This window comes from Podarcis tiliguerta (assembly GCF_965153285.1).
Source record: "Podarcis tiliguerta genome assembly, chromosome: 9".
NCBI lineage: Eukaryota > Metazoa > Chordata > Lepidosauria > Squamata > Lacertidae > Podarcis > Podarcis tiliguerta.
Window position 1 is genome coordinate 37,549,036 of NC_139542.1, and position 19,918 is coordinate 37,568,953.

General features: G+C 40.1%; 1 protein-coding gene across 4 annotated transcripts in view; it reads right to left on the reverse strand.

Moving 5' to 3' along the window:
- IQCM (IQ motif containing M) overlaps window positions 1-19,918 on the reverse strand; it is a 79,341-nt gene that overhangs the window by 16,594 nt on the left and 42,829 nt on the right. The window lies entirely within an intron of this gene.

Here is a 19,918-nt window from a genome sequence, read left to right on the forward strand (position 1 = left end):
CAGTAATTCAGGATCTAGTTGGGATGATGGCGACAGAGGCATCACTGACACCCAAAATCACATCCTCAAATTCCAGCATTGATGGCACTAAACTTGCATCTCAGGCAGAGGAGATTTTGTTTATACCACTTTTTGCAGTTCAAAAGCTGCTCAGAGCAGACACAGCTAGTTCTAAACAGCAACTAACAACAATTACATGCAATTGTTATTTTTTTAAAATAACAAGAACCCCACAATAATATTGCAGTAAGAAGACAGGATGAAGGGCAACAAAATTTGTATTGTCCTGTGGAAGCAAGAAAATAATTAGCCTGGGCCTTATAAAAAGCTAAATATAAATTATATAGATAAATAAATATAGCTTATTTAAAAGAGCAGAAGATGTTTTAAGGGTCAGAGCTGGGATAAAGTCTGTTATTTAAAGTTTGTAGCTGATGTGTGAGTTAAATAGACAGTCTCTGGTGCTTGCTGAAATAATACGTTTTTCTGAGGTTCATGTTCACTGCTTAGTGTGTTTGCCACTAATGGTCAGTAGCAGTTTTGTTCTTCTAATGGGTGTCTCCTCGGTTGCATGGGGCTTCAGACAGAGTGTGCGTTCACAGTGGAGATAATGGCTTGTAAAATGTAAAAGCACTGAGGTTTTAAACGTTTTTTTGAGTAAAACCTTGACCATCTGTTAATGAACATTCCATGTGTTTCCATAGTTTGACAGCATGTATAACAATTTATTTCCCTGATTTGCATTTTTAGATTTCCTCAATGCACTTTTCTTTACATATTATATGGTTTGGTGGTTTCAAGAGGCGATAACAATGTTGTCCAATTATTGTTATTCTTATCTTTGTTTATAGCTCCTGGTGAAGGAGTTTCAACTAACTCTGCAATGCGTGAGCCAAACAAGCACCCCATTACATTAAGCACCAGAACCTGTCTGCTCTCTAGTCTACTGACCCTGGTGCTTTTCCCATCTTCCTGCTCGCCTCCATCCCCATCTGTGAGCCAGAAATCATGGCTAAGTGTCAGCAGCAGATAGCGAGGTAAACTGAGGCAGGACATTCTGTAACTGTGATTTCTACTCCTCGCATTAGGCCAGAAACCATGTTTCATGGAATAGGATGTTCCTAACTGTGGCGTTCATACGGAGCCCCCGGTTATTTCACAGACTATTGACCCATACACTACTAATCCGCTGCCACCAACCAGGTTCTCCCTGGTAAATCACTTAGTCTCAGGTTGTCAAGTTAACAATGAAGATTATATTTTATTGCAAACACAAATAAACTTTAAATGCATTCGAAACACAGTTACCCTCTTAGTCTTATTTTATCCTGTCTCTAACTCTTCTACCTCCCCTCACACAAGAACCAACTGCACTAACTGTCTCTCTGTTTCCATCTGTCTGCCAACTGCTTTCCCAGCTGCTTTTTCCAACTGTCTAAACCTCTGACTAAGCCTTTTAAAAACAGGTAGGCTCCGCCTCTGGCTTTTCTATTGGTCTACCTGTTAACTCTTTCTCTCCTCCTGTACAGACATTTCCAAAAGAACGGACAAACGCCACACCGACCCTCACATTTGCATCATAGACAATTTTCAGAGGAGGGGAAGGTGTCATTGCATGTAAACTAGTGGGATGCAATGACGAAGTTGAGAAGATGTGTCACCACCCTTACTATTGTGCAGATTACAGGGGACTCAAATATACACCAGCAATACCCCATTGCTGCTTTGTACATCCGCCACTCACTGTACCATAAGACAGAGAAGCAGACAGCAGTGAGGTGTTGAAGGACAGTGTTACGTGAACTATGTGACTTGCCCTGTGCCCCCTAACATAGCTTGCTGTCCTTAGGCAGATGTCTCATCATGACTGATGGAGTAAGATTTAACTGCTACTCCAGTCTGTCTGTGGAATGGGGCGCCATTTTGTTTCCTGCTTCAAGCATCAAAATACATTGGGCCAACCCTAAATACATCAAGTAGTAAAAGGATTTTTGGCCGTTCTACTATGACTAATCAGAATTGCCTTAGGAATAATTTCCAGAGACAATTTGGGCAGATCCAACCATACATTTAAAACACATCCATCCCACATTTAAAACACACAACTTTCCCCAAAGAAGCTAGGGGAACACATAGCTACAGTTCCCAGCACCATTACTAAAAGACTGTTCCCAGGATTCTCTGGTGAAAGTCATGTGCATTAAATGTGGGTTGGATGTGTTTTAAATGTATGGTGTGGATCTGCCCTAAATGTGCCATGCCATGCAATCAGCTCTGTTCATGAATATGAACTTCGGACTTACCCTTTCCTTCTCAGATTCCTTCTCTGTTTTAACAAAACTAAGCTGTTTTTGAATTTATGACCAAAAGTTTTGGTCTCAATTGGTAGTCAAACTAGTTTTAAGAACTCCCAAATATAAACTTTGAAAATTTGTTATCACTAAAACAGAGGGTTCATTTACTTCGACATGAAAAAAGTGAATGTCATGCATTTTTGTCATGTCATTTTTATTGAACACTTCTGTTCATTAGTAATAAAAATTATAAACAGAGCAATTCATTCATCAAAGTGAAAAATTTTGTGCTCGTATACCAAGAAAAGGGGAGCCAAAATAGACTGTCCTAATTCCTAAATTAATGGAGCATCTGTTGCTTGGTTACAATGTTTTCTACTTAAGCAGGGATATAATAACTGCAAGTGTATTAATGAAGACTCAGAAGGTCAGCATTAACAGCTGAAAGGTGAAAATGCTAGCAACAAAAAAAAAATTCAAATGCAGGTCAGCAAGGGGTTGTGATTTAAGAAAATAAATAAAAAGTTAGAACTTCCAATTTGGAAATGCCATTCATGAAGCCCTATTCTTCTGTCACAATATAATCCCCTTTATGATCCTGTAACAGAAGGGAAGGGATGATATAGCAATATGTGAGCATGTTATGCAATAGCTGCTCCTTCCAAACTCTGTGAAGTGTCAGTGAAGCTGCTGTAACTTCATAGCATTGCAGTTTGGGCTGAACTGGATAACTGAAAGGCTCCTCTAGCACCTGAGGAACCTCTAGCTCACAGGCCTAATTAGGTGACAGGAGGTGTCCTTATTTGGACCATGAGTACATTTTCTGCAACCCACACACTCATCCGCCCCTCATCAGACATCACATATAGGAGACCTATAATGTGCTTTCATATTTTTCTTGTCAAGTGGGGATTGTATTTGGTTTCTTTTAAATCTGGCATTAATTGCAAGACCTGCTGGGATTGGTTCCCACTCAGGAGGGCTTGATGACCATGTGCCAAGTGTCATGAGTCTCATGGAGAGGTCGTTGGGTGGGTGGGGGTAGTTAGATCCTGAGGAAGAACTGTAGGAGATTGGGGAGTTACAGCTGGACCACCTTAGGAAGGGTCCTAGCAGGGTACAAAAAATGAACTCGGGACCCCAAGAAGCATCTGAGCCTGGAGAGGGAGACAGCAGTCCAGAGGGCAGAGAGCTGGACCCAAGGGAGTGACCAAGTGGGTTGGCAGAGGAGTGGCCATCCAAATGACATTAAGCCTCAATGCTATGGAGCCACCTTAGGTACTTCCTCCTTTCAATGAGGAGCTCCCACCTTTTGAGATGCAGAGAGAAAGCAGGAGAGAATGTGGTGGCTAGAGGGCAGTATATGGAATAACACCCTGTAAGTCTTGGATGGAAGTAAGTGGGCCACCTCTATAATGTTAAAAATGGTTGCCTCCCCTCTGCAGAACACCAAGCACAAAATATATTTTCCCATACAGTACTAGTGCAAGGAAGGTGTTATCTGTCCCATAAGATCAGCCTTTTTATTTTCTAAGCAATGGGATAAGATAGATGTGGGTGAGCGTTATTGGAAAATCAATTTTTTAAACATTATTTTTAAAAATTGGCATTGTTATAATGAGGCTGTTATTGGAACAATATTAGCAAATCAATAAAAAATATTCAGTAAAGATAGCTGTGGGTGACCTGCATGTGGAGAGTTTTAAATTCTGTTGAAATTAATAGAAGTAATACATTACTATTTCGACCCATGTTCCCAATCACCTGTGTGTGTGTGTGTGTGTGTTCCTATTGCAGCTAATCAATGCAATAATCAATCCAATCCAGTGATCAATTTTCAACTCTCTCTCCAAACCACATGAACTTTGAGTAAAAACTGAATTACCTTGCCATGCTTGAGTAAGTCATGTGATAGTCACAAGAAAATAGACAAAATTCAGGGGGAATTCAATTCCAGGTTCTAATATCTAGGAGCAGCCGTACTACCAAAATCACTAGCTAAAATTCTGAAACTACTAAAGCACAGCTAAGAGTCCTGAGGTGGGGATAGGAAGATAAATAATATAATCTATCTGAAATAAGCCCAAAACAGAATGAAAATGCACAAACTGCCTGATCTATTACACTATAAAGCAGTATATAGGAATCATGATGAAAGATAGTTGACACATGAACTAAAGCTTACCAGAAGGGGGGAAATGCTTTTCTAAAGGCCCAGTCTGACAACTCTGTCTCAAACATGACAGCCAGGAATTTATATTCATGTTAATGTCGGAAGTCTTTCAAAATAAATTGTGGCGATTCCTCTTGCAAACAGGAGCCCCAATCCAAAGCACCATAGCGAAGATGACATACTCAAAGATTTTTGCTTAGCTAAAATCCCACTGATTAGCTAATCCTAGTTACATAATCCATAATAATATATTGTCCTCCCCAAAATCATGACTGCTAAGTCATTTCTAGAGCTGTGAGCAAATGGCGTCTCATAATTCTTCATGTCATTTGTGGACACGAAAAATATGCACCTAAACATTTGGTTATAGCAAACATAAGAGCAAATCAAGAAAATCTCCCACAAATGTTAATTCTGTGGCCAGGGCAGCTGTTTACCAGCTCCATCTGGTACGCAGCCTGAGACCCTACCTGCCTGTGGACTGTCTTGCCAGAGTGGTGCATGCTCTAGTTATCTCCCGCTTGGACTACTGCAATGCATTCTACGTGGGGCTACCTTTGAAGGTGACTCGGAAACTGCAATTAATACAGCTAGAATGGTGACTGGGAGCGGCGGCTGAGACCATGTAACACTGGTCCTGAAAGATCTTCATTGGCTCCCAGTACATTTCTGAGCACAATTCAAAGTATTGGTGCTGACCTTTGAAGCCCTAAACGGCCTCGGTCCTATATACCTGAAGGAGAGTCTCCACCCCCATCTTTCAGCCCAGACACTGAGGTCCAGTGCCGAGGGCGTTCTGGCGGTTCCCTCGCTGCCAGAAGTGAGGTTACAGGGAACCAGGCAGAGGGCTTTCTCGGTAGTGGCACCTGCCCTGTGGAACGCCCTCCCAGCAGATGTCAAGGCAATAAACAACTATTTTACTTTTAAACGACAACTGAAGGAATTTAGGGAAATTTTTAATATTCGGTTGGAAGCCACCTAGAGTGGCTGGGGAAACCCAGCCAGATGGGCGGGGTATAAATTATAAATATTATTATTATTATTATTATTATTATTATTATTATTATTATATAAATACACAATCCATAACACATGAACAAATAAACACTAAGTCAACAAAATGGCGGGAAGTATTTAGAGAGCATTCTGAAAAATGACTTCCTTTGGTGGGTGAGGAAAAAAGAAAAATGTCAGGGGGAAAGTGCCTTCTAGGAAATTTCAGCTCAGCTGTAGATTTCTCTAAAAATTTCTCAATGGTTCTCCCCTCACCCTTGTCTCATGGGATGTATAACCAAACAAGTTCAAAGGCATTACTGTCAAGGCTCCTGGCTGACTGCTGGTTAATAGCACTGAATAGTCAGCTGACAGGAGCTAATTGCTGGCTAGGAAACAGAACTTGGCCCAAGTGACAACGCTGCAGCTGAGGAAGGAGCAGGTGTAAATGTTTGCATTTACATAGAGAGGGAATGCTGTGAGTTGGCTGAAGACACCTTGAGAGTGCAGGGCCTCTATGTATGTTCTAATTGTACATGTTCAAATAAACTGAATATTAAAGAACATGCCAGTTCCGTCCCTATTTTCCTTACTTTAGAATGACATTGATCATTTGTTATACACAGAAGCTACACATGTTTGATGACTGCAAACTTGGCAATAAATCAAATGACCAAAGTATTCCCCTCCCTTCAGTTGTTTGGACTGCAGCAAAAGATGGATGACATGAGAGTGATTTTCTCATTCTTCTGAAAGCTGTTGCCTAGGACATCTGTTAATCTTCCAATTATGTAAAAGATCATGAGTCTTATGGGGGGAGGGGAGAGAGCAAAATGTAGGAAGGGTAAAAGCACAAGAGAATCCATGAATGAATTACCGTACTTATATTCATGAATGAAGAAGCGGCTATTGCTTCAATTCGAGATAAATGTCAAATAGATGCTGCAGTTCTGCATAAAGATCACAAAGCTTCGTGCATCTCAGTCTTTGAATTAGGACCTACCCAGGAGCAGCAATTATAGTGCTATAGCTGCTCTTTCCTATGAAGCAAAATTGTGGCAGACTAGTCACACAACCAATCACAATGCTGTTTTCTGGAGGCTGTCTGTGCTTTCTTCCATCCATGCCAATGGTGAGATGTTTTCAGATTGAAAATGTTCTGTGCCTTTATTCACACCCCTTCCATTCCTACATTCCACTAACCAGTAAATGCTGGAGTTATGAGTATGTGTACAGGTCACTCACAACCCCTTTGGGGGGGGAATGGGGGCAGGGCATATAATATCTGGTATTCTGGAAAGTGGACCCTGAGGGAGATTAGGAGAATAGATAGCAGGAACATTCATTCATTCATTCATTCATTTTAATGTCCTTCATCCAAAGATCACAGGGTGGTTCACAACCTAAAAATACAAAGTGAGAACACAAAATACATAATAAAATGAAAACAAAAATAAATCAAAAACCCTCACACACCCCCACAAACACATTTAAAAGGCTATAGAATGCTAATCAGCCAAAGGCCTGGTTACAGAGGAACGTTCTAGCCTTGTACCTAAAGAAATACTTGAGGTAACTGTGTTGGTTTGAACCGTCTGTCATGTTAGAGACCACAGTGACAGGCCACCTGTCAAAAAAGACAACATAATGGCTCAAAGTGGATGTCACTCAGCATACGCACCACTCACTCTACCTGCCACACATAAAAGCAGTAAATTGTGCAAAACAATGAACATGTTGCTGAACCAGTCCATATATTTCACAAATGTCAGAATTTCTGTGACAGAAAACAGCACTTTGAATTATGACAGTAATATTCCATAATAGTATCAGAGTGAAAACGATGCCATGTGGAAGCATCTAGAAAAATCCAGGGGAAGCCAGACAGCAACTATAGTACTGTACTACCAAAGGTATGTATGGAAGGGCCAAAGACCTCCCTATAATAAAGAAATGTATTTAAACCACTGGGATTTTAAACAAAGACCTGCTGTGCCTCTGGCCTCTTTGGGGCTTCCTCCACCCCCACTGACATCCTCTTCAGGCTCTGTATAGCTACTATGGGACTGCACACAGATAGTATGTTACTGGAGCTTAGCCAAAGAGAGAGAGACTCTCAGTTGAAGTCTCATATATATATATATATATAGCTAGCAGTACTGTAGTTGAAATATACAGTGGTACCCGGAGGCCCGTACTTAACCCAAAACTGTTCTTAACCTGAAGCACCACTTTAGCTAATGGGGCCTCCTGCTGCTGCCGCGCCGCCGGAGCACGATTTCTGTTCTCATCCTGAAGCAAAGTTCTTAACCTGAAGCACTATTTCTGGGTTAGCAGAGTCTGTAACCTGAAGCGTATGTAACCTGTAGCGTATGTAACCTGAGGTACCACTGTATATAAAAATAAAAAATTGTCCAGTAGCACTTTAGAGACCAACTAAGTTTGTTCTTGGTATAAGCTTTCGTGTGCATGCCTGGTATCTGAAGAAGTGTGCATGCACACGAAAGCTTATACCAAGAACAAATTTAGTTGGTCTCTAAATTTTTGGACAATTTTATATTTTTATATATATTTCAACTGTGTCAGACCAACACCTGAAGCAGTACTATAGGTAATTGGGGAACAGCAGCAGAAAGTAAAGATGATAAAAAGAAAAGGATCAGCTAATGACAGAGAGGTCATGACCATGCAAATGTTTAACATATTATACCTTTGATGACTGCTTTACTTTCATTTCCTCTGATTGGCAGACGCAGTAGGTTTCTATGTCTTATGGAAATCAAATATATGCCTAACTACCAGACAGCTGGTCATTTATTTATTTAAACTATTTTACCATCCATTTATGGAAAGTATGAGTATTTTCAGAATCCAAGATTACCATGGGAACGAAAATTTTTGAATCCCTAAAGGTTGAAAAAAAATGGTTATGAAATATGGATGGCTAAGTATCCAAGTCTACAATAGCTCTAGTTTTATGAAAGTGTTGAAAATCGCCTTTTCAATACAGTGTTCTCTCTAACTATATTTGTCACCATGTGTTGTGGTCATGTTAAGCTACAAAAAAACCTGAAACAAACTCCACAGAATAACCTGTGAATCATCAGTTCCTTTACTACTACTTCTATAATGCTTATCGAGAAAGAGGACTACTTTCATTTAAGTTTTCATGAAAGAAAAGGAGAATGCAATGGAGCTACATGAACTCTGAAGGTGTTGCTTGAGGAAAGACTGAAGAAGCTTTCTGAAGCAAATTGTTGGAAAACAGAAATGTGCATGGGAATCATTCCCTGAACAATTTGGTACTGGGATTCCAAAGAATTTATAAGCTTGGATTTCCCCCCACTAATAAAAGCACTGCTTCTTTTTCTATATAAAAAAAGTTTAGGGGTACTCTCATTTTCCTAATATTGAAATACTGCCCCTCAATGAGGCCAAACTTAGATTCACAAAATGTTTAAGGGTATGCGTACCCCCAGAAGAAAAGCAATGAATAAAAGCATTTGTGTTCTTAAAAAAGCATAGAAGAAAATTACCAGGAAGCTGAGACTTTAGGACTGTGATCCTCTACTTACCTGGGAGTAAGCTCCATTAAATAGGATTTATATGTCTACAAATTATGGGTTCTGTGATATAATAATCATGATATTAGCATTACGCTGACATCCAATACTGTCAGAAACCGCATTACATAAATATTTTCTTTTGCTGGTGGGTTTCGTCTACAGCACACAAAATTTGTTAGTTTCATCATCCAACTAAATGCCATAATTTTTGTAATGATTCTGTAGGAACCATTAACAGACTTCCATTTTGAAACAGTATTTTTGTATTGTTAAATTGCAACAAGGAGAAGACCATGATGGGATGGTCCATAAAACAAAGAAATCTTTTAAACAAGAATATAGACTGTTCTGGGTTACTTCTGCTTCATTTTCCTAGCCCACACCTCCACCCACCTAATGGAATATAAGGAGACCACTGACGGAAAGCAGAGCTCAATCATCTTAACAGTTGGATTCACCATGACTGTGATCTGATCTATTTTTTCTGCAGCTTAACTTGAGTCGAAAATGTCCCACAGAACTGTAATTTCCTTCACTTTCACTGTGTGGGGAAGTAGGATGTTGCACCAATGCATTGAAATTCCTTATTTCATTACATAATAAAATACTTCAAAAGCAGCACTTTTGGAGCTGTTAGGCATTTATTTACCATGGTGGGTTAATCTTGTTCAGGGAGGTATAGAAGCTCAATAATGAGCTCTACAGTATATAAGCTAATTGCAAGGATAAAACCAAATGAATAATTACTTAACTCCAGAATGGGGCCTGAGGGAGTTCTTCTTTAATAAAGGTTTAACTCACCAGTGATAATGAATGCAATCTCACATACTACTGAATAACACTATTAGCATAATGGCTGAGATACAAGGACTATAATTAGAACTTAACAGAAATGTTAATTACCCACCAGTAGGGTACTGAATGGAAAGGGAATTTTTTATCCCTACCCATAAAATGGACTTGTAGGAGACTAGTTTAATTATTCATGCCTTCATTTACCTATTCACCAAACCAGAAGATTAGCAGGTAAAATAGCTTCTAGGTTATTTTTCTAAATAGAAAAACCAATAAAAACTTCATTTTTAAAAATAAAGTTGAATTTTTGGTTTTAGGTACTGGAGAGCTGGAGGCCAAGAGTAGGGGTCTATATTAGTGGGTACCAAATTTCATTTTTTTTTAAAAAAAAAATGTATCAAAAATTACAGCAGATTGCAAGTCAACCATTCTAATTTACTAATTTATCAATTGTTTCAGGAATAAAAGAATGGAAGTATTGTATTGTCTGCTGTGACTTAGGCTGTGTAAGTAAGCAAATAATTGCCCATAGAATTAAAGTTATAGAAAATAAGTAGATGACTAGAAGCTCACAAGCATATTGGTGAATCAATACTTGAGGGCACATGCCAAGAGGGATCTCACTAAATTTGAATTAATGTTGTAGAATGAGGTTGCCTCGGGAAAGGGATAAGTTTCTGCTGCATAGAGGGAATTACTGAATTTTTCAACCAGATACCTCACAGGTCTTAAAACTCTGGAAAACATATTTCAGTATTACCATACTGGACAGTAAATGGAATAACATGTACTGTAGTATTCTAAGCCATATAAATCTATGTTTGAATGTATAACAGAATATTCACAGGTGGCATCACATATTGACACAGTTGCCCTTTGTAATATCTAAGGCAGCATCATTATGATTCCATATGAACTGACCTGGACCTCCAGTCATCATTTGGTGCCCTTCTTTATGAAGGGCAGCAACACAAGAAGTTCTTTTCTGTGGCGACTCCCTGCTTGTCAAATGCTCTCCCCAGGGAGAGAATATCTTTAGGATAGGGTTACCAGACGTCGACGTTTCCCGGTGACAATCCCTGGATTTGCGAATAAGTCCCTGAACAAATTCTATCCCCGGAATGTCCCTAGATTTCATCTAATGTCCCTGGGAAACGCAGCAGTGGCAGTCTCAGCAGCCTGGAGTAGTTGCCTCTGGCTGGCTTCAGGAGCTACTCAGAAGTCCCCATATGATGGTGGTACAGGTGGGCTCTAAGATGCAGCTTCCAGGCTGCTTCCACCTTCCCTGACCCCAGCAACTAAGCTGTGAAGGGAGGCTTCATGCTGCCTATCAGAGCTTGCGTGCAAGAAGGAGGCAGGGATCTCTCAGTTGAGGGATTCCCACCCCCTCCTGCTTGCACACAAGTAGGAATGGGATTGGGGCTGCTCCGATGCGAAGGGAGACATCGCTCTGCCCGAGCCTTGCTGCCGCTGCCGCTCTCGGCCCTCCTTCTCCACCTTCCATTCCTAACCCAGCACACACTGCTTCCCCACCACCACCACCGAAGAACCAACAACTCGGGCTGCCCAGGCTCATGGAGAAAGGAGATAGAAGCCTCGGAGGAAGGGGAAACGTGGTGGTTGAGGTCAAGGCGGCAGCCAGTCCTCTGCCGCCACCATTGCTGCAGCATCAACATCCCGAAAATGTAGTATGTATATATGTATGTATAGGGTCTCCGGATTCATTGAAAAAAATCTGGTAACCTTACTTTAGGAGCCAGGGGAAAACATTCCTCTATTCCCAGACCTTTGCCTAAGTAAACTATCTATGACCCTTTAAAATGTGTGTGGGGGTATTGTTTCCGTTTGTTACCATGGTATTTTTTTGTGTGTGTGTTTGCATTGTAAACTGCCCTCGGATGAAGGGAAGTCTAGAAATTTAAGATATTGAAGACTTCTGTGCCTATGACACTGCTCATCCCTGAATCTATGGGAGAAACATACTCAACAACTAAATTCCAAAAAACTTATCACATGGCGATTGGTGGCAGCGAGGATGTCTATAGCACAACCATGGAAGATTCTTCAAGGCCTACAAGTATATTTGTGGTATAAAAACCTATGTAGTATGGTGGGGTTTCATTTCTCATGCTGGTACTATTCATCTCATACTCTTTGTCACCACTAATATGGGATATATGGCTGTCTTAAAAGCTTTCATTTGCCGGTGTACCCTCATGTTTTCTCACCTCATGGATAGCAAAGAAAGTGATGTAAGGCCCTTTATTCGCATTTTTACTCATTTTTGTCTTGTTGTTTGTATTTTGTGCATGATTGCAATAAAACTCTTTTTACAGACCCTGATAACTGTTTCTACCAACAAGCAGACTTCCTAGATATAAAATCATGTTGCAAGTTATCACAGCTAGAATAACTTGCAAATACACCTTGTTATCTAGTTTAGAAACAGGCTTTCACTATATAATTATTGACCATAATTAGCTGAGTTTCTGTATAAAGAAAGAAACAAGATGTGTCTCCTTAACGTCAGAAGTGGTGGGAAGGATACAGTTAAGTCTGTCTTAAGTCTTTGGGACACTGGTTCCCAATTCCTTCTCCTCCTCAGTTTTTTTTTACTATGAATACTGCTGTTTATTTATATACCTCTTTTCAGCCTTCTACTTGTCAGTGAACAAGGCATGGCCTTCCATTTCAAGGAAAAGGAATTATATGAGCAAAGGCATCTGTGGACCCCATTGTACTTTAGTGAAGGCATGTCCATATCCTTGACACATGTTTTTCTATCTCCATTGCCTTCCAGCTGGCCTCCCCTAACTGTCCTTGAATATTATTATTATTTTCAGGTGCCCTTGACTACAGAGGAGTGCAGGGATCTCTGAGGAGTTAAGTGTCAGATAACACTCATTATCTCTACCAATATTTAACTGTAAACACTTCCTTGAAATAGAATGCAATCTTTAATGTAGCTTTAGAAGGAATAGCATGCATTACGCCATACAAACTCAGCAGTGGGTTGACTTTTTTTCTTTCCGAGCATGGAAGAAACTAAATGTATATATTTGTACAGAAGATGCCACAGGGCAGTTTCAGTATTCTGCAGCATGTTATTTCCTCCCCCGTCCAGTAGACTTCCTACCAGTACAAAATCACAGTGGAAAATAAGATTCAAGCTGCCTCAACCTTTGCCTCCTGCCATCCATTCAGCAATCCAGCTGTTTTAGCTCTTAACCCTCTTTCAAAGAATTTCTGACTCATTGCTTTGGCTATACTGTAACAGAAGTGCTCCAACTGTCGAGGATTTGAATATCTTTTAAAGACTTTCAAGCTTGCTTTTGCTTTGGGGTTTTCTGAGTAACAATGAATAAAATGACCTATTTGATTAGCTTGCAAGTTCATGTAAATATAACATAGCCCTTGGGAGTTTTGAAATCATTTTTCAACTAAGCAAGGTAATATATTTTTTTTTTTACATGTAATTGTCTTTCAGAATGAATACACTTTTTAACCTCACAAAAAACCCCAACCCACTAGACAATCAGCGATATCCAACCAAGTCAGAGTACACCCCTTGATTTAGATATTGCTAATTATGCTATATGGCTGAAAGAACATGTTAAATTAACAGCCCACTTATTCAGAATTAAGCCCTGGTATATTCAATAGGGCTTATTCCCCAAGAACTAAGGTTAAATGTTCAACTGGAGCCATTGTATCCAAACTGTTATTTGTATAAAATTGACAGATAATATAGCAAACTATTGGCAGGGATGAAAGAGTGGATACATAAAAAAAATACCTTAAGACTTTCACCACTTCTTTCATTTTCATAGATTCTTTAGTTATGAACCACTATGCATGAGTGTTCACAAATGCATGTTCAACTTGTACACCATACACTGGAATTAGCAGCAGTGGTTGGTGTGGTGGAGCAGAGCCACAGAGTTGCCCTCCTGACACTGGGGAGTAACCTTCAATCTACCTGGATGAGAATGGGGCTGAGCAGAGTTGTGGTGAGGTTGGGGCTACACAGAGCCAACCTGGTGCACCCACTAGTACATTCGTACAGCCCTAATCTCACTGCTGCCCTGTCCCATTTAGGTGAGACACTGCCACACTGGTGTCAGGAGTGTGACCCTGAGGCTCTGCCCATCTGCATCAGCCGTAACAGCCATAACTGAGCATTAGTGTAAACTGCCCAATAGTCTTGAACAGTGTTTCGGACTTGCACAGGAGTGCAGTGTGGAGCTGCAGCAGATTAGATTATGTCCTATCCTTAGAGCCATTGATATAGTCTCAAAAAGGCAGCACCTTCCATTTAGATCAGACCTTTTTGACTAAGCAGGCCAGGTCCCCACCCCACCTGTCCCCACCCCTTTTGGGCCAATTTTAACAGGTGGACAGGACAATCTACCTGCCAATCTCTGGCAGATGATTGACTGGTGAGTTGTCCCAACCCCCTGTCAAAATCCCTTGTGTAGCACCTTCTAAGAGCTTCAATGCCAGCAGGCTGACAGGTGTTTGGGAAATACAAGGAGCATTGCAACATGCTTAGCACAGGACTAGCAAGACTGCTCTGTAGCGATTGACTGCACTATTGACAATTATTAAGAACTGGTCAGCTGTTGCTGTTTTTGCTATATTTGTTGACTTGTAATGGATTACATTTATTGCATTGTTATTTTTCTGTTGTAAGACACCCTGGAATGATTTTATAAAGGTCAGAATAAAAATGTTTTAAATAAATAAATACATAAAGTTGATTCACAAGATCTGCTGTTGAAGATGCTGTGCACCTTTATACCCTTGTTAGAGCGTGATCAGATTTTGATAATGCACATAATGAAGATAATTTTGTATTCTTGAAGTGCTTTTCTCACTGCAAGTGCAACAGCTGGCGTGTGTTATTTCTCTTGCAGTAACCTGCATCCATACAAGTGTATGCACGGCTCTGTTACAATACAGAGCACATATTTACTGACTAGTTGAATCTACAGTAAAAACTGAGAGACACAGCAATATTTAAGATCCAGCTAATTATCATTTGGTTGCAGGTGACTAATAGCTTACTTCAGTAATCCACCACTGCACGCGCACACAAAAGTGCTACTGAAGGTTCCTTCATGAAAATAATCCTTATTTCTTTTCCAAGTTCACAGCTGTGTACACTGCAGGCAGTAACTAATGAAACACTTAAAATGTCTGTCTCTTCATACTCCAAAAGCTCATGAAGCTATGAGCCACGTGGAAGGTCCAATTCTTCCTTTCTTGCTGAAGATAAAAAATTGTTCCCTTCTCCTCCACTTTCAGGATTTGGAAACAACCATACTACAGTGTCTTTTGCATTCTCCCTTTCCAGAGATAACTTAGAATTGATCACAGTAATACTGTGGCAGCTACCTTGCTTTTCTTGTAGGTCCACACTTTATGTTGCTCCAGATGCAATCCATTATCTTTTCACTGTCATCCACACAGTAAAGGACTCGTTCATGCTACACTGAGATGAAGCAGCGTTTCATAAGGGCACTCTAAGCTATCTCTTTCCATTTGGGGAAACAGAAGGAATCACCAATGATGGGCTGTTCATTGCCCATTTAATGCCATCCCACAGGCAATGCTTGTAACTACATTGTAAATGGATTTTTCCTTGTCTAATAAAATTGGATTTAGCAGAAAACAACGACCAGCAGATATGAGCCTTACAGCAATCAGCAAGGGCACTCCCAGACACCAATCTCTTGTCTGCCTGCCTGCTTGAAGCAGAAGTGGCAGATCATAAGCTATGTAGAGGCAGTACCATGGCACACTCCTTATTGTGCATGTTTTTCTAGTCACTGCCTCCTGCACCTGCTGTTTTATCCTAGAGCATGGAACAAAGAATTGCAAAAAGCACTCATGTCCTCAGTTGTGCCAACACAGAGATTTCCCATCAGGGATGGTGGAACAGCTCAGCCCAGCTATGTAAGGGACCCTACTGGCTCCTCAAGTCACTTGATTCCCCAAGGGAAGAAAGATACACTATACCCCCTAACACCTGCAAAGATCCAGCCAGCTGTTCCCTTTGCTTACAAAGTAATATAGTGGTAGCGGCAGTGGTAGCAGGTGCCTGGATGCTGACACTGGAGTTCCCGTTTCAAGATCCCCAGTTCCTCGCCTGATCATCTGTAAGGAAAAGTTTAATTCAAAAAAATCCTTTATTCTACCCTCTAAGTTAAACATCTTTCCCTCTGTCATAAGCAGAGTAAGTGCTAAGTAGACGTGGGAGGCTCAGGTTACAGAGAATTTCCTCGCCAGCAATAATATGACAGGAGATGGCAAAGGTCAATCTTTATCCAAGTGATGTTACATGTTCAGTCTACACACAGGGCCCCAGCTGTCAGAACACAGAATGGTAGACTAGAGGTGCTTAGAAGCATTCAGCCAGCTTTCATTCCTTTAGAGCACTCTCATTTGTGTGTTATACAGGCACACACACACACACACACACACACACACATTATTGTAAACCTGAGGAGAAGGACAGTTGTTTTTTAGTGCCGTGTACGTCACTCAGAGTGTTTTAAAGGACAAGCCACACAGCATATACTGTGTATGTTGAGCATGTTGCAATCAGGCATAGTCTTTTTCTTTACTAAGCAGTTTAGAAAAACTAATAATTTATTTCTGAATAACTTCTGAATAGTATTGTTTTTTTCCACAAAAGCAAAATTCTGCTTAAAGACGTGTAATACACTACTAAGCTACTAAGTTATATATTGTCCTAATCCCTTCGTTGCATCTAATGGAACAAGCAAACCATTGAGGTGTTGGCACTGCTATGCACTATAAACTGGTATAAAGCATTTGCTATGATCCACCAAGGAAGAACCATGTGTTTATGCCAATCTGGCAATGGAAAATTTATGTTGTGCCCCACTTCCCTTAACCATAACCTCTTACATTTCTCCCATGAAAATAGGGACATCCCATTCCATAATGATAATTTTACTATTTATACCCCACACATCTTATTGGGTTGCCCCAGTACTCCAAGCAGCTTCCAACATATGTAAAAACATAATAAAACATTAAACATAAAAAACCTTCCCTATACAGGATTGCCTTCAGACAGTTCGGGGGTTGGGATAACTCCATACCCTCCAACATTTCTCCAATGAAAATAGGAACATTCTAAGGAAAAGTGGGACACTCTGGGATCAAATCAGAAACTGTGATGGCTTCTCTAAATCAGGGATGTCCCTGAAAAATAGGGACACTTGGAGGGTTTGCCTAAACATGAGCTTATTTTGCTTAATGGTAAATCCCGCCCTATTGCCCTCCCAAAGCAACTTGCTGGAGGGGATGTTACATGAGACAAAGTACCTGGACTGGAATTGGGCTACAGCCTTTAATATTATGCTTTTCCCATTAGGTTTCTCAGCACCACTGTTGATAACTCAAGACTTTGAAAAAACATGTTATAATTCAAAAGGCTATGGATAGGGTTGCTAACTTTTTTCTTTCGACAGTGCTCCAGCGCAGTGCCCTTAATAGCAGTTTGGCATATAGAGACATTTCCTCATCAGTCCAGCTCTAAGCCTTCAAAAGTTTCACCCGCTAAATTTCTACAGGTCAGACAACTGTGAAAGGTATAGGAGTTGTGCCAAAAGAGGAAGATGACTCAAGCTGTGGCTGTTGCCCAGCAAGAGGAACTGGCATCCATTTTTCTCAAATAAATTATCTCCCTAATATAGTTTGCTTAAGGGAGCCATTCACTTAGAAATAATTTTGGGTACGAAGTTCTATATAGTAGTTATGAAGATCTACATTTTGGCTTGTCTCTAGGAAAGATAAAGTAAGAGAATGTTTATCTGGCTGTTTAATTCTTTTCCCCAAGGAGCTTCAAGCATGCCCTCTCCACCATAAGTATAATACATATTCCACTCTGTAGACTATAATACAAACTCTGTAGAGAGGTCCAAGCTGCATAATTATCCCCTCACAAGAAAAGAGAGAATAAACATGTATATTGGGCTTCCACACATACAGCCCTCTGTGTGCATGAGAATCACACATTTGAATGTATAAGCACCTGGGTGCATAGGGATCCACATTCAAACTAACATTTCAAAGAAAGCAATGCAATGCAAGTAGGTATCATCCACTCTCACATGTATTGGATGCATATTTTTATATTTATCTAATTTATGCTGGTGATACTTGGATGCTTGATGCACACAGATCAGGGGTCAGCAAACTTTTTCAGCAGGAGGCCGGTCCACTGTCCCTAAGACCTTGTGGGGGGTCCTTGTGGGGGCTGGACTATATTTGGGGGGGGGGATGAATGACTTCCTATGCTCCACAAATAACCCAGAGATGCATTTTAAATAAAAGGACACATTCTACTCATGTAAAAACACGCTGATTCCCGGACCGTCCACAGGCCGGATCCAGCCCCTGGGCCTTAATTTCCCTCCCCATGACATAGATGCTTGATTAAGCACACAGGTCTCCTTAGAAGGATCAGGCATTTGTTTTGTTTTTAAGAATTAAGCTGCTGTAGCTTCAGTTTAAAAGGAAAGACTCACTGCCATTACCTCAGAAAAAGTACATAGTCACGTTCTCTAATATACAATGCTGAAATCAGTCCTAGACTTACCTTACGAGCATTGTGTCAAGGGCAGGAGTGAGTGAATAACTTGGGTGGCTATTGATTTTAGGTATAGATGGAAAGTTATCCGACAGCACTTTTGTACTTTTATGGAGAACCATGAGACAATCCTGCCTATCGACAGGATTTGCTTAAATGATTAAAAAAAAAAAATCTAGTGAAATACAAGTGGGATTTTAAAAAGCCACATTTACCCATTCGGTTATAATAAAAGATGCAATGTTTCCCAGTAGAACCTGTGGAATAATTAAACTAATTTTCCAAAATTATTCTAGTGTATTCAATTACATATTTTAATTACTTTAGAAAAAACAACTCGCAATGTTAATGAAGGAGACAGTAGTAGGAATCATGGTAGAGGACAGGTTTCCTGTTCATGCATTCCAAAAGCCTTATTAGAAAATGTAAATCAAATATTTGATGAATACTAAGAGCCTTTGGGATGCTACAATTAACATTACCGTTGTGACACCAGGAATCAGGTTGAAATATAACTGAAGTCAGTTAAGGTAAGTGGATTTCAGTGCCAAAGGGAACATTAGCTCTTTTAAAGAGGCCCCCCAGAGATTTGCCTGGCATTAAAAAAACATTTTAACTACACAGAAATTGTGATGTAAACCAACCAAGGCTGCTAGAAATTCAAGTTAAAGCTCATCTATGGCCTTTGAAGCTATGGCTGGAAACAATAAAGCATAACTGTGTTAAAACATTCCCCAAAAAGCAGAAGAACACTTGATTTGAGTTCCCTTTGTCCAAATAATAATTTACCCAACCTTTTTAAAAAAAGAAAACAAGAATGGCTTTGTGCTGGTATCATTGGATATCAACAATACAGGTAAAATTTTATACTTTGAGGACTGCAATCCTATGAACACTTGGGTAACTTATCTGTGAATAAACATGAACAGGATTGGGCTGCATGGCTCATGAATTTCACCCAAAGACTTAAGTGCATGTGGCTAAAGTAACATTATTTTTGTTGGAACCATGCATTTTTATATTAATATTTTAAGCCACTTGCCCATCAAAAGATGAAGATGGAGATCAGAAATCCAACTTAAAAACAATATTCATATAAAGAGTAAACAAGACCAACCAGCAAAAAAAGAAACACAGCAACAAAAATTTGAGCGGAAAACCAGGGGAACAAACAAACGAAAACATCCTGATCTATAAACCTGACAAATCAAAATTGTTTCCAAGGAACATTTAAAATGCTTGTCATTGGGGGCCATTTGGAATTCTAAGCAGAGACAGTTGCATAGCCTAAGTGCCACCACCAAAACCTGTCTCATGCCCAAAACCACTCTGATCAGAAGTAAATGGAGAGCTCCGGAATCTACAACAACCAGTCACAGAAATTTCTCTGCCTGCCCCGTGCTGCTGTTTGTTTATTTTCTTTTAATTTATGGCGAGCTTGGAGGTGCTGGCCTGAAAAAGTAAAAAACAA